Source organism: Branchiostoma lanceolatum, chromosome 19 (genome assembly GCF_035083965.1).
Source record: "Branchiostoma lanceolatum isolate klBraLanc5 chromosome 19, klBraLanc5.hap2, whole genome shotgun sequence".
NCBI lineage: Eukaryota > Metazoa > Chordata > Leptocardii > Amphioxiformes > Branchiostomatidae > Branchiostoma > Branchiostoma lanceolatum.
Window position 1 is genome coordinate 13492818 of NC_089740.1, and position 6283 is coordinate 13499100.

The window sequence follows — 6283 nt, forward strand, 5'->3', positions numbered from 1 at the left end:
CAAGAGGGCAAGATGATAATGAAAGGAAAACGAGACTACGCTAAGACTGAATTTGGGCCTCATGATCTTAAACTCCAGCTCGGGTATGTTGTAAGATTGCATTTGTTATTTCAGATGGTGACGTAAAGCTGACAGCCCCGTATATGATGAAGCTTCAGCCATAGGCCTCAAGCATCAAACCTCTGCATGTAAAAGAACCCAACAAACTTATCGAGAAGTGTAGGGGTGGCCTGTTGTTGCCAAAAATACGAGCCGTAGCAAAGCCGCATTGCTTACTATTTACTCTATTTGGACAATTTCTACTATTTTTCCAGCCATCCGCAGGGCCTGGCAGAGGCTAGGTATCATGCACCACACGTTACAAGACATAACTGTTCACAGGGAATGAATAGAGCCAAATACAAGATTTCCTCCTAGCCCCTGTTTTTCATCCTGACCTATTTACAAATATTCAAGAACGAAGGAAATAGAATGATGTGGCTCAAGAGTATACATGTAAGAGTAAATCTCAAAATGCAATGAATCAAAGAATTCTTTCCTTGGTAACTAGTAACTTATAGTTATCACATCTCAAGTACAAAACTGGTGTTCTGTATTCTACTAGCTAGAACAGAGGATTTTTTAAATTATTCAATACCACACTGTACTTGAGCTTAGATTAAAGATCTCAGTGTCCCGAACAAAACACCGTTTTCAGATTTCAAATCCGATGAACCTGACTTGAGATATTGAATTCTGAAAGAATATATTTTGACATTTTTGGTGAAAACTTAATCATTAGTCCCATGGGTCTGATATGGCACCGCAGGGAGTATCTGCACTGTAATAAAGACATTGTGTACAATAGTATGCATGTGGGGTAGTCAAGTTTTGATGCTTCACAACAGAAATTCTTGGCACAATTTGCTTATGCAAGTGTCAGCTGCCACAAGATGTCAAGCAAATTAGTCATTATAACTAATTATCTTATTTTTAATTAGCATATCTGCATACTAATTAGGCATATTTGTTCTTCTTCTGCAGGTTTGTCTACTACCACATTGTATATAACAACTAATATAACAACTGGTACTTGTCACATGCCTAGCAATAAGATAATCTTTATAAGCTCTGGTATTGTTGATTAATGACTTATTAGCATATTTGCACATTAATTAGGAAGAAATGTATAACACAGGCCATTTCTACATATTGGCCTATGCATTTCTCTTTGATCTCATTTCTATGCAAACTAATAGTGAAATAGGTAGTTGTCACAATATGTAGAACAAATAGATAATCTCTGACATTCTTAATTAAAAGATAATTAGCATATTTGCATACAAATGAGGACAACAAAGTGCATGACCATGACTGTTTCTACCTCTCAGCCTACACAATTTTTGTCTGCTCTCATTTCTTTTCAAAATGAAAGTGGGACTGTTAGCAGTCACAATATGTCTAGCTAATGAATAATCTCTGGCATTCTTAAGTAATCAATAATTAGCATATTTACATATTAATTAGGAAAATAAAGCACATGATTAAGGCTTCTTTCACCTAGCATACGATGTATTCTCTTCTGCTTTCATCAAAATAGAAAGAATAATACCAAAAATCTCAAGTATTCTTATTTAATGACTGCTTGTCATAATCGTTCGCATACTAATTAGTCAAATTAATTGGACAATGAATGACACTTCCATGTATGTACATTTATTACATTTTAATGCAATCATAAAAAATGCAACTCTTGCCTTTTCAAGACAAATTAGACAAATCTCTTTTGAAATTCACATATTCTCATAATGATTCTTGGACAGCAGTCAACTCGGTTTCTCCCAGTCAGGACAGGAAAATCAGGGCTGACCCTCAGGACACACCTAAGCATATAAGGACAATTAGTGCAAGGCAACAAGCCACCAGGATAAGATTAACAAAAGTATATATCTTTAATAATACTGTACATGCATAAATTGATATCAGACACCTCAAGCTAAACTCATCGATTCATCAGCAAAACTCCTTGATACTGCCAAAACTTAATCCCATCTACCTTCATAGTATGTGCGCAGTTTACATATTCCCAAGACGAGAAACGTGTAAGAAACCACATTATAATCAATGTTCGCCCCGCCCCCTCGCCGCGTCCCGCCCCAGTACCGCGGCTTCGCGCCATGGCACCGCGCGGAAAACACAATTCCCACCGCTATGTGGAACAGGCTAGTGAATATTACTGACGACAGGATTACAAAGAAGGTTTTTAGATGGGACCTGCGAAATAATGGTCCCTGGAGTAAAGACTTGTATGAAATATTCTCTGAATCAGAACAAGAACATGTTTTTCAAAATAGGTTAAAAGGCGACACGAGACTCACAAAAGATGTACTATTCTCGCAATATGAACAAAAGTGGGCTTATGAGCTCTGGCTTAAGCCAAAACTAAGAACGTATGCACTGATAAAAGACTCATTCTCTCCGGAGAGATATGTTACACTCCCTCTTACAAGAGCCCAGAGATCTCTGTGTGCCCAGCTGAGAGCGGGCATATTACCTTTGTCTATTGAAACAGGAAGATTTAATGCCATTCCTGAGGATGATAGAATTTGTCTACTGTGTAATCTACATGAAATTGAAAATGAGGTCCATTTCCTATTTTATTGCCCTTTTTACGACAGTTTACGCCAAACACTGTTCAACAAAATGTACAACAAGAGACCTGATATCATTTGGGAAAGAGATGAAACAAAACTTAACTGGTTATTCACGGAGGGGGTATTTGAAATTGCTTCATACATTCAGAAGGCTTGGAGGGAACGTAAGCACTACATCTACTCATAACAATTTGATTCTATTTTGCATCTAGTTTTGGCTTTGTCTGATTTTGTTTCTACCCTGTCATATACTGTTTTGACTGTTATATACTGAGTTGATATACGTGTGTTTCCTTCAACAACTTTTGACTTGAATTTAATTTATGTTCATTTACCACCTGCTTTCTTGAATTGAATCATTGTACCAGGTGTGTCCCTTTTTGTGTTTCCATTTTATTATGCTCATATTATTTTGTTACTCAGTACTGCTATTATTATGATTTATTTCTGATTATCATTATTTACTACTGTACCTCCTACATTTCTCAAGTTTATGTATTCTTATGTATGGTGTCTTATAAGCCCGTATGGGCTGGGCGACTTTTGTCGCAGGACACGGAAATAAACATTCATTCATTCATTCATTCATTCATTCATTCCCACCGCATTTATCCCAAACTATGTGCAGTAAATCTGGTGTCAAATTAAAGCTAAGAACATGCTTTATCGTATTTCCGGTGCCGCAAATTGATAAATTACTTCCATTGGGGTGAAAAACGTGATCAAAGTTTTTAAAATCGTCATAAATTGACTTATCTTGCACATAGAAATTTGCGACACCCGCCAAAATGTTCCTAAAATCCTCTAGAACGTGTTCGTGACGTTTATACAAACCATAATATTCGTTTGATCCGGTGGAAATTCGGTCAAAGTGCGGAGTTCGATTCCGCCCTTCGCTGAAATCGTGCCCGCTGTCTGCTCGTTAATCACGCTCTAACTCGACACCAGTAACTTGTATTTATAAGAAATTCCGTACACATAGAGATAAGATATTGATGGTAAAACACACAAAATCTGGTGCTTGTAAGTATTATACTTTTTTTTCACAATTTTTTTAATTGACCAACTTAGGCCCGTAATACGGGGGAGTCAGATTTCGCACGTTATTACAAGGTGAATTGCGCTAGCTAATTCTACACTGAAAAAGCTGCTTTACTGCTAAATACAATAAAGATACTAGTACTTCTTGGCATGTTACCTGCAAGTGTGTTGTTGTTTCACTCTTGGCTTTCTGTTAACAGATCTCTTGTGTTTTCCTTTCTTTTCTGCTTTTACAGTGGCATCTTGGCCACCACGCTTGGGAATTTACGCCAACGTACCGCGGGTTCGACTCCTACTTTGGGTACTATTACGATCATACAGAGTGACGGTGACAGTAACACAAAAGAAGAGGTTAGGATAGTCATTAAAGGCATCCAGAGCATTTTATGAGGCTTGAAACTTGAATGCAAAAACTCAAATTTCTAGTCATTCCTACACAGAGTAAGTTTCAAGAACACTATACCATTACATATCGACATTAAAGGAGCAAAGATATGATGTCGTTGTGTGGTGAGAACTGACAGAAAATCCAAGCCCTTATAGACTGATGCTGACTGTCCATCACAAATAGCGGTTCTGCACAAAGAGTGACTGCATGGCCGTCAAATTTTTGCATTTTTATGTTTAAATTTTTACGTTTTGGCGGAGGTGGGCGGGGCTATGGTATCGATCTATTTACACTAGGCAGGTGAAACTAAAAGATCACCAAGTAGCTTATCTTTGTGCCACTTTTGAGAACTTTTGATAAGAAATCCGCTATGGTATCGGTCTAATTACACTAGGCGCGTGATACTATAAGATCACCAAGTAGCTTATTTTTGTGCCGTTTTTGCGCACTTTTGATAAGAAATCCGCACGCAGATGTGGCTTTAGATGTCAATTTCATAAAGATTACAGCAACTAGCCTGAATATTTCCAGTTTTCAAGCCTCATAAAATGCTCTGGGTGCCTTTAATGACCACCAAAACTAGACACAATGGCTAGGTGGTTCTTATGTACAACTGGTCACTTGTACAGGTTTGAATGTCTCCTGTTAAGTAGATGTATCAACTGCATAAACTGATCATATTCCAGTCATACAAGAGATAAGGGCTATATAATAGGCATTTATGTTAAGGCTTAGCTGCATATTTTGCATTTATTTTATCTATTTTAAACCATTTGGTTAAGATTTCTTGTGGGAATGTTGCTGGACAGGAACACTTATGTAATTATGTACATTTTTTTTACAACTTGAAAGAACTTAGGTTATATGTTTTGCATTCATTTGATTGTAAAACTTTTGGTTAAGATGTCTTGTGAGAATATTACTGGAAAAGAAAACTAGTCTTTATGTATCTAGTATTTTATGTTAGTCTGCATTTTCCGAATATTTTGCTGCTCATATTATCAGGAATTACTACTGACGAGGCTGAGAAAAACTTGAGAATAGGTTACATACAAAATGGAAGACATGGTCTTAAAGAAAGCAAGACGAATAAATAAAGGGTATAAGTTTATATGTGGTTTAACGGCTGTAGATAGCCATGTAGACTGTGCTATGTAGCTGTATGACCGGAAGTAACGTTTCCCACAAATGACTGATTTTGTGAGTTGTGTTTGTTGTGTTTACTTCAGTGGAAAATTTAATGTTGGCGGGATTTGTAGGAGCTCATGAGCAAAAGAGGGGTTTAATCATGACATGAAATTGCACCAACCGTAAAAGTTAATGTACAAAATGTCTAACATGGAATTGATAATGTCAGAAAGAAACTTTTAAAATGAGGCAAAGGAGGTAACGGTATGATAGTTCCATTTTGGTTTTGTGAAAACTTTTAAGTTTTCAAATGACAAACGAAAGTCCCAAGTTTAACTACTTGCAAAACCATTCTGGCCTGAAAATCAGCAACACTATATTTTTTCTTGAAAGATCTGCAATACCAAGTGAGGGTGAGGAGCTTTAATGTCAAGAACAAGAGGAGAAAATACCTGGATTGAAAACCCCATAACGAGACTCAGGCCTTTTCAGCTCAGAACGAGCACTGGAAATCGGGCTCGATAGGGGATGAATCTCTGTTTTTGCTACAGCAATGTTCATGTAACAGTTACACGGGCCATGGAGGATAAAGTGCTATGGAGGAAGCTCTCTGGATTGGTAAGTAAGTAATTAAGTACGTTACACGGAGCCACAAAGTTAACACACCAAGCTGATTAGCATTTCAAACAATAAATGTTGAACTTTTAATTCATAAATGATACATCATAAACATCAAAAAAAGAAATGTCTTGCTCTTTTGTCCAAGATCCACTTATATCATCATAGCCAATATAAGTACAAAGAAAAATAAAATTCTAGTTGTGAATAGTATAAATATTCATGTTTTAGGCACTGAAATATTACGGTAGTAGAAACATAATGACTTTTAAACTTTCATCTTTTTACCCAATTTTGTACGAGATTAACTCAAAACTTTAAATATCGATATAGGAGTTTACTTTCCAAATAAACTAAAACTTAAACTTCAAACTTTTTATCTTTGAGTATTATTTTCCACCCATAAGAGTTCTTCTATGTTGGTTCAAAATTGTTTTCGTTGCTGCAGAATATCACACTGGTCACACTTTTAGGG